The sequence below is a fragment of the Chiloscyllium plagiosum genome, unplaced genomic scaffold (assembly GCF_037043375.1).
Source record: "Chiloscyllium plagiosum isolate Xiang-an unplaced genomic scaffold, Cpla_swu_hap1 HiC_scaffold_3, whole genome shotgun sequence".
Taxonomy (NCBI): Eukaryota; Metazoa; Chordata; class Chondrichthyes; order Orectolobiformes; family Hemiscylliidae; genus Chiloscyllium; species Chiloscyllium plagiosum.
Window position 1 is genome coordinate 97,727,142 of NW_028270141.1, and position 10,652 is coordinate 97,737,793.

General features: G+C 39.6%; 1 pseudogene; it reads left to right on the forward strand.

Moving 5' to 3' along the window:
* Positions 1-299: 299 nt before the first annotated feature.
* On the forward strand, positions 300-8,159 carry LOC148150625 (uncharacterized; annotated as a pseudogene).
* The last annotated feature ends 2,493 nt before the right edge of the window (positions 8,160-10,652 follow it).

Here is a 10,652-nt window from a genome sequence, read left to right on the forward strand (position 1 = left end):
ATGTTCATCATAACCTTCGTGTTCTTGTCATGCTTTTTTAAAAAATCAAACTTGAAAATAGCTTCATGGTCACTGTTACCAAGACTAAAACCATTGAAATGCAAGGGACTGGAACAGTGGATAATGTTGAACTGTTACAAAATGAATGAATCATGCCAGATGCTTGGCTTCCTGGCAGACTCCTATACGTATCTGCTGGTCTGATCAAATACTAGCTGAACATTCATTTTGTTCAACTCTTTGCATTTATCAAAAGCTGGTTCTGTAGGGCCCTCATGGTAACATGAGAGCAGCCAATTATGGCATGCCACAAAACAGACATTGCTGGCAAGCTTAACGTTTGCAAGCTGTTTTCATTGATTGAGAATGAAATGCAGTGGTTCATTCTACTTGATGCACTAATGGACCACCTATTGTGGGAATATGGTTTGCTTGGTTTTCTTATCTCTTGGAAAAATAGTTTGGTTGTGAGCCAAGAAGTGAAAGACTGCTCTCTCTGTTCAGTTTATGTTTGACTTTTTGGAGGAAAGGAATAATCCCTGGCATCCTGAACAGGAATGACATTCAAATTGGGGCTGTCTGTTACCATAATGTAGGCATGGTTTCCTGCCCTCATGACCAGAGTAATGCCAATTCCTACTTCTGCCCACACAGCAAGTTCTGAGGGATGCATTTAAAACATTATTTGAGTTGATGCTCAGCTGTTTTGAGGTAAACTCTTTAGAAAGACGTTTTTACATCAGCTTGTGGCCTTTAAGCTATTAATGTTCTTCTTGGCATTATTGCGGGCTCTGGACTATAAAGACAATTCTGACATTGCATTTTCTTCTTCACTGGGTACTTGGGGAAATTTCACTTCTGGATGGAAAGAAAACCATGGGAACACAAAATAGAAGGAATGGAATTAGCAGGATACATGCTTAAAGAAATCCTTGCCCCTACAGTGTTTAGAAGTCCATAATAATGTGTCTGGAATGTGCTATAGCACATTGCCCAGGGAAACTTTGATTTTCCATGGAGACTGTGACAGAATTGTGCCACATCCTGCATGATAACAACACAGCTAGCATTCACAGGAAATGTAGGATTCTCGCATTATGTTCTTTGAGCTGTTGAATGTATTGTGACATCCTTCATGAATAGTTAAGATTATCTGTTAATGTCTGCTCATTATCAGGCTGTCATGGTAACTTTGATCACAGATACGTTCCCCCATTCATTTTCCTTAAATTTACTGAATTTCTTTGTAAAGCAACAAGTTAAAGATTAGTTATTTGGACAGAAGTGTGATGTCTTGAAAACTTAACTCATTGCACCTCTGCGGATACAGGCAGCATGGGAATTCTACTTCAATCAGTTCCATCGTCAATTACAATTCTCATCAGGCAATTTACTGGAGTTTGAATTTTAAGCTCTGCCTAGGCAGTATGTTCAAAAAGCACAAATTAGATCTGACTTTCCATGGTGTGACTAAATCTGCGGTAGCGAGCTTTGAGAAGATTTTAAAGCTCAGGTTGAGGTTCTTGATGTAGGTTTGCTTGATAAGCTGGAAGGTTTATTCCCAGACGTTTTGTCACCCTGCTAGATAATATCTTCAGTGGGCCTCCTGGTGAAGCACTGTTGATAATTCCTGCTTTCTATTTATATGTTTAGGTTTCTTTGGGTTGGTGTTGTCATTTTCTGTGGTGACATCATTTCCTGCAGTGATGTCTTTTTCTCGGGGGGGTGGTAGAAACAGTCTGACTCAATGTGTGTGTTAATAGAATTCTGGTTGGAATGCCATGCTTTTAGGAATTTTCATGCGTGTCTCTGTTTGGCTTGTCTTAGGATGGATGTGTTGTCCCAGTTAAAGTAGTGTCCTTCCTCATCTGTATGTACCATCTGTATACTACTGACAGAGGGTCATCTCGTTTTGTGGCTAGTTGATGTTCATGTATCCTGGTGGCTAGTTTTCTGCCTGTTTGTCCAATGTAGTGTTTGTTACAGTCCTTGCACGGTATTTTGAAAATAACATTTGTTTTGCTTGTTGTCTGTATAGGGTCTTTCAAGTTCATTAGTTGTTGTTTTAGTGTGTTGGTAGGTTTGTGGGTTACCATGATGCCAAGGGATCTGAGTAGTCTGGCAGTCATTTCCGAGATGTCTTTGATGTAGGGGAGAGTGGCTAGGGTTTCTGGATGCATTTTGTTTGCTTATTTGTGTTTGTTGCTGAGAAATCTGTGGACTGTGTTCATTGGGTACCCGTTCTTTTTGAATACACTATATAGGCGATTTTCCTCTCCTCTGCATTGTTCCTCTGTGCTGCAGTGTATAGTGGCTCATTGGAATAATGTTCTGATGCAGCTTTATTTGTGGATGTTGAGGTGATTGCTTCTGTAGTTCAATATTTGGTCCGTATGTGTTGTTTTGCTGTAGACACTGGTTTGAAGTTCCCATTGGCTGTTCGCTCTGCTGTGACAATCTAGGAATGGCAGTTTGTTGTTGTTTTCTCTCCTCTTTAGTGAATTTTATGCCAGTAAGGGTAGTATTGGTGGTCTTGAAGGTTTCCTCTACTTTGTTTCCTTTAGTGATGACAAAAGTGATATCCACGTAGCAGACCCAACATTTGGTTTGAATGGTTGACAGAGCTGTTTGTTCGAGTTATGATAACAGTGTTTTTTATTTTCTTAGTCTTTCCACTAAAAGACAATCAACTCACAGAAGAAACCCAGCAAACTATCAGACAGGTAGTCACACCAACATTAAGCAGAAAAAAGGAAGGAAACACACTCAGTACACAAGAAAAGAAAGCATTGGAAAGACTAAAAAATGATAAAAATATTGCTATCCTACCTGCAGACAAAGGACGCTTAACAGTCATTCTAAACTGAAGAGACTACATTAAAAAGGCAAACACACTACTACAGATACCAACACTTACCAACAAGTGGCGATAGACCCGACTCCACAACGAGAGATCTGAATCACAGCCTTACTCAAAAAACTTCAGAAATCTGGAGAAATAAATGAGACCGACTTCCAAAAAATGAAACCAGACAGACCCAACACACCACGCTTCTACAAATTACCCAAAATTTACAAACCAGGAGCCCCCCTCAGACCCATAGTCTCGCCACCTGGAACACCCACTTACAGTTTGGCCAAGGAGCTACACCAAGGACTAAAACACTTAGTGGAAGACTCATGCCACTTCATCCACTCCACCCAAGAATTCCTGAAGACAATCAAAGACGCTAAGATAGAAAAGGATGAAATAATGGTCTCCTTTGATGTAACAGCCCTGTTTACATCAATCAACATTAACCTGGCCAAGGTAACACTGACTACACTATTAGAAGACCCAAAGACATATACACTAAACACTATCAACCTCATCAGCAAGGACTTTATCATCAAGCTAGTGAACCAATGCCTTACCACACACTTCACCTTCAACAACAAAACCTACAGACAAACCAACAGAACACCCATGGGATCACCTATATCAGGGTTCTTAGCAGAGGCAGTAATACAAAGACTCAAACAAACAGCTCTGCCAACCATCCAACCCAAACGTTGGGTCTGCTATGTGGATGACACCTTTGTCATCACTAAAGGAAACAAATTAGAAGAAAGCTTCAAAACCATCAATAATACCCTTACTGGCATAAAATTCAATAAAGAGGAGGAAAACAACAACAAAATGCCATTCCTGTTCACAGAGCGAACAGCCAATGGGGAAATTCAAACTAGCGTCCACAGGAAAATAACACATACGGACCAAATATTCAACTACAGAAGCAATCACCCAATATCCACAAATGAAGCTGCATCAGAACATTATTCCAACAAGCCGCTATACACTGCAGCACAGAGGAACTATGCAAAGCACAGGAAAATCATCTATACAGAGTATTCAAAAAGAACAGGTCCCAATGAACACAGTCTGCAGATTTCTCAGCAACAAACCCAAACAAGCAAACAAAACACGTCCAAAAACTCTAGCCACCCTCAAAGACAACCCAGGAATTACTGCCAGACTATTCAGATCCCTTGGCATCATGGTAGCCCACAAACCCACCAAAGACTAAAACAGCAGCTAATGAACTTGAAAGACCCTATACAGACAACAAGCAAAACTAATGTTATTTTCAAAATACCAGTGTGCAAGGACTGCAACAAACACTACATTGGAGAAACAGGGAGAAAACTAGCCACCAGGATACATGAACCTCAACTAGCCACAAAATTAGATGACCCTCTGTCAGTAGTATCCTTACATACAGATGAGGAAGGATACCACTTCAACTGGGACAACACATCCATCCCAGGACAAGCCAAACTAAGACACGCACAAAAATTCCTAAAAGCATGGCATTCCAACTGGAATTCTGTCAACACACACATTGAGTTAGACGCTTTCTACCACCCCCTGAGAAAAGGAACCGGAAATGACATCACCACAGGAAATGATGTCACCACATTTAATGACATCACCAACCCAAAGAAACCCAAACATATAAACAGAAAGCCGGAATTATCAATAGTGATTCACCCAGAGATCCCACTGAAGATGTTACCTAGTAGGGTGTAGAAAAGTTTGGAAATGAACCTTCTAGCTCAGCGAGCAAACTTACATCCACTATCTGTGGTTTTTGATCCTTCTTTAAGAAAACGTACACTCCCATGTAAGGTGGTTGTTAGATATTCACAAGGCTAATTCCAGGGATGAAAGAATTGACTTATCAAGAATAGCTAAACGGGTTAGGCTTTTATTCATTAAAGTTGGAAAATTCTCACCAGAGGTGAGATGGAAAGTGATAGTCTATGACTCCAAGGCTCCATTTGACCAAGTGTGGCATTCAAAAGTTCTTGGAAGGCTGGAATCAGTGGAAATCAGACTTAAAACTCTCCATTGGTTGGAGTCATACCTGATATTTAGGAAAATAGTTATGTTTGTTGGAGGTTAATCTTAGCTTAGCTCCAGAACATCTCTGTAGAAGTTCCTTAGGGTAGGCCAAACCATCTTCAGCTGCTTCATTAATAACCCTCCCTCTATCATAAGGTTAGAAGTGGGGATGTTTGCAGATGATTTCACAATATTCAGGACCATTCTCAGATACTGAAGCAATCCATCTCCAAATGCAGCAAGATCTGGACAATATGCAGACTTGGACTAAAAAATGTCCAATAAAATTCATGTCATATAAATATCAAGCAATAACCATTACCAATAACAGACAATCTAACCACTTATAATACCATTGTCTCTTGACATTACCACTACTGAATCAACATTCTAGGGATTACCATCGGCCAGAAACTCAATTGGACTCGCCATGTAAATACAATGGTTACAAGAGCGGGTCAGAGGCTAGGAATGATGCACCAACTCACTTCTTGACTCCCCATATCCTGTCTAGCACCTATAAGGCACAAGTCAGAAGGATGTTGGAATGTTCCCCATTTGCCCGAATGACTGCAACTCCAGCAATGTTCAAGACATTCAACATCATCAAAGAAGCCCATTTGTTTGACATTGCATCCACAGACGCTCGGCAGCAGCAGGTGCAACATCTACAATATGTTTTGCAGAAATTCACCAAAGCTCCTGACAGAAAACTTTCCAAACTCATGACCACCACCCTTTAAAAGGACATGGAAACACCATCACCTGCAAGCTCCCCTTCCAGCCTTTCATTACCTTGACTTGGAAATATATCATTATTCATTTATGATCGTTGGGTCAAAATCCTGGAATTCCCTGCCTACCTACAGCATATGCACAAGAAGGCAGCTCACCACCACCTTCTCAAGGATGACTTGTGATGGGGCAATAAATACTGGCCCAGCTAATGATACCCTCATTCCACAAATGAAAAAAAAGTAAATAAATGAGACATACAAATTGAAGCACACAAGAATCTGAGGGAGATTGTCAAGGTCGATGTTGAGAGGTTGTTTCCATTCATAGGAGAATCTTGAACTAGGTGACCTGGTTACAAATTAACAGGACGCTCATTTAAAACTGACATACTGAGATACAAGGAAACAACATTTCTCAGGGGGAAGTAACTGTCTGGAATTCTGTAGAGATTATATCACTCAAGATATTTAAAGATGAACGAGATAGATTTTGGAAATATTGTGAGTTACAGCAAAGGGGCTTCTAGCACTGAAAAAGGCCCTTCAGCCCATGATTTCTGTGTTGCTCAAAAACAACCAACTAACTATTCTAATTTGATTTTCTAGCACTTGACCCATAGCTTTGAATACTTTGGCATCATAAGTGCACATGTTGAAGTGCACATCACACCTTCTCAGGCAGTGAGCTCCAGATTATCACCACCCTCTGAGTGCAAACATTATTCCTCATATCCCACTTAAACCTCCTTCTCTTCACTTTCAACCTATGCCTCTGGTCATTGGTCCCTCCATCAAGGGGAAATATTCCTTCTGGTCTACCCTATCTCCACCCTTCATTATTTTATATATCTCAATCATGTCCCCCTCAGTCTCCACTGCTCTGGGGAAAACAGTCCCAGTCTTTTCAATTGTTCTTCATAGCTAACACCCTCCAGCTGAGACAACATTCTGGTAAATCTCCTCTGCACCCTCTTCACTACTATCACATTCTTCCTACAATGGGGTTTTCAGAAATGCAATTAAGCCACTAGCTGTGGCCTAATGAATGATTTATACAGTTGCTGCATATTCTCCATGTTCTTAAGCTGTATGCCTTGGCTAATAAAAGCAAGTATTTAATTACCTTCTTAGCCATCTTATCTATCTTTCCCACTACCTTAATAGGCTGGTGTACATACAACACAAGGTATTCTTAAGAGTCCAATCATTCATCACTTATTCCTTTGTCTTTCTTATCCTGCCCAGGTTCATCACAATCACAGTCATCTGGACTGAATGTCAATTGGCCACTGATCAGCCCACCAACTTGTCTATATCCTCCTGTAATCTAAGGCTATCCTCCTCACTATGTAAGACCTCATAAATTTTGTATTGTCACCAAGTTAAGGGCCATGAGGAGCTGGCATGAAAGAGGAGTTGAAGCCTAGGGCACACCAATCATGATTGTAGAGAATAGAGGGGCGTGCTTGGGGGCTGAATGGCCAACTCCTGCTCCTATTTTCTGTGCTCTTATGAAATCACAAGTCTCAGCTCTTCTCATTTTTGTGGGAAAGGGAGTGAACTCAGGCCAAATTTTGCAAATGTGCGTTGTACAGAGGCAGCTATCCATTTAAATCACTGGCTGTATCTACTTTAATGAGACTTTGACATACTTGGAGTATGGAATCTGCAGTGCACACATTCCGGCTGCTAAGAGCAGCTCTAAACTTTGCACATTTCTGTGGAATGCTAGAGTTCCCCTTTGGAGAGGTAAACACACCCATATAGTTACGGTCTTAGGATAACTTGGACAGGGAGTGGTGGCTATGTACCATGGAAGGGGTGGTGTCAGTTATCCTTAAGAAAGGATCAGATATCATTTTAGGTTATTAACAATAAAGAAGATTCCACCAAAATGTGCATAAACCCTGTGAAATGGTGAAGAGCTCACACAGATGTGTCAAACCTGTCAAAGCTTGCAAGATGTGCTTGCTTGATTAAATGCTATTTTCAATATAGTGTAGCCTGCAATACAGAATTTTATGTAATTTTAATATTCCACATTATGGAATTATTGCCTTAAATTTCTCTTCCCCTCCAATAACAGCCTTATTCCTTAAAGTGTTAGGAGCATAGTGGAATACCCTTCACATGGCCTCAAGGTGTTTAGCTCCAAAACCGCTCAAGAATCTTGACACAATCTAGGACAAAGAAGCCTATTTGTTTGGGACACCATTTAACAACTTAAACTATCATTGCACAGAGTAGTATTATATACCATTGAGAAGATATACTGTAACAATTCACCATGGTTCCTTTGACAGCACCTTCCAAGACCTCTACCATCTAGAAGGACAAAGGACCACAGAAACCTGGCATGGTGACTAATTTAGTCTGCAGATGTAATTGGTGGTGGATAGTGACTCATCTGTTGAAGCTATGGGAGACTCCATCATGCAATAAGTAAATTCTTGACCTTTACTTCCAGGGATTTTACTTTTTTTGCTTACTTTTGTTTATTATTATTTCAGCCAAAAATTGTGAAAATGCAAATGTAACTGAATACAATTTGAGCTCAAAATTCCTAGGTCTTTTGCACTGAATTGACTGATTTCAGACAAATTGTGCTGGATAATCAGTGCAATTTAGCAGAAACCCAGAACCCTGGAGTCTCCTGCTTTCTTGCATATTTAATGTATACATGGAATCTTTGCATAATTCTGAATAATTTTGAATAATTCTGTAATTCTTCCGCCTTTGGAGAAGTAAGGTGGTTTTTGAACTGTTTTGAAAACTATTTCCATCAACTACTGTTATCTTCACTGATAACAACAATTTATAATTAAATCAGGCTGGTTACATTTACTCTAGCAGGTGCAATTCATGGTTTTCTAGTCATTAAACACCAACATAGAAACAATAGAATTTTGCAATAACTTTCTTATTAGGAAGCTAAAGTAAAAGTGATCCCTTTTTCTTTCATAGTAATATGACACAATCACACATTTTAAAACCAATTCCTGGAGAACTAATCCTCCCTAGTTACACAGCAGAGTGACAATAAGTCTCCATTGGACAGCTATATCATTAGTCAATCCATTTTGGATTCTTTGTAATTTCTGGTTACTCGAGTAGAAAGGCTAAATGGTCGTTGGTGGGCAGATTTACCACCAATTCATTAATGTTCTCCTAAGGAATTCCTGTGGTATGGACTCCAAGAACATAATAAGCTTCTTGATTTTTCATGTACAGACAACATAACAATTACAGCAAATTCTAGACCTGCTTTCAAAAAGTCGAATTCAGAATGGTATTGCTCATGCTATCCTGAAAATATTATTTGCATTGGAAAGTCTTGTGGCAGATTGGATTACTGAATGTAAAAGGCATTATTGCCTTAAATTTCTTTTCCTCTCCAATAACAGCCTTATTCCTTAAAGTATGAGGAGCACAGTGGAATACTCTTCACATGGCCTCAAGGGGTTTAGCTCCAAAACCACTCAAGAATCTTGACACAATCTAGAACAAAAAGGTCAAGAATTTACTTATTGTATGATGGAGTCTCCACAGCTTTAACATATGAATGTTCAACAAAGAAATAAAAACAAAATGATTATATTGTCTCATATTAAATCTTGTAATTTCATTTAGAGTCATAGATTCAGAGATGTACAGCATGGAAACAGACCCTTCGATCCAATTCGTCCATGCCGACCAGATATCCTAACTTAATCCAGTCCCATTAACAGTGGAACAAATTTTATTTTGATATCTGTTAAGGAAGGATGGGTATAATGAAACTTTGAAAAATGTAAAAGCTGCTTGATGCCAAAGACTTCTCCGATTGGATCTGCACAAGGTTGTTTTCTCTTATATTTTAGGAACCAGCCTTCATGCTCTAAGGTTCACCTTTAAGCTAAGTATGGGACATTTTGCACTGTGGGTTCCAATGCTCAGTTAGATTCAGAGTATTGCCTTTGGAAATCCAGGAATCCTCTATGAAAATTACATAAGCAAGTCAGAAAAGCTGAGCTCATAATGCCAGGTAAGCAGCACTTTGTAAGAAGCAGCATCACATGAATCAACAAGAAGAATTCTGTCTTCACTGTCAGATCTATTTCCAACATGTGGCAGAACAAAATCCACTTACTGTATGAAACTGAAATATTAACGGTAAAAATCCAGATTGAACTCTAGACATTTTATTTATACCAACAACCTCTCTGTAGCATTGTCACAATAAAACAAATATGATACTGTTTTATAACTTCAGGTGTGATCTACCATGCAATTGACAAAAGATTATTCGGTTGGAAAGGTGCGGCTCTTTTTAAAGGAGTTTGGCCTTTATAGAGAACAAAGTTGTGAATTGAAGATCCTGAGATCAATTGCAAGTTAACCTTGGCTCCTGGAGAAAGTTTACAAATTAGGATTTGCTCATAAATTGTCACCTCCAGACTAGAAGAAACTAGCATGAAACACTTATTTATTATTTCTTTTAAGCTATTGACACCTTGGTGTGTGACAGACTTAAAAACACATTTATTTTTGAACCAAGAGTTCAAACTTAATGTAGTTTCCTTTAAACAATCCTAAAGTCTGGTGTAATCTAAATTGATGTTGACTCATAAATTTAAAATCTTATTTTAAATTTATGGGCGGCACGGTGGCACAGTGGTTAGCACTGCTGCCTCACAGTGCCAGAGACCCGGGTTCAATTCCCGCCTCAGGCGACTCTCTTGTGTGGAGTTTGCACATTCTCCCCGTGTCTGTGTGGGTTTCCTCCGGGTGCTCCGGTTTTCTCCCACAGTCCAAAAATGTGCAGGTTAGGTGAATTGGCCATGCTAAATTGCCTGTAGTGTTAGATGAAGGGGTAAATATAGGGGAATGGGTCTGGGTGGGTTGCGCTTCGGCGGGTCGGTGTGGACTTGTTGGGCCGAAGGGCCTGTTTTCACACTGTAAGTAATCTAATCTAATAAAAAATTTATGCACAACAAAGAAAGGGGTTTCCAGATTAATTCTGAAGACCAGACACAGGGAGTACAAACGAT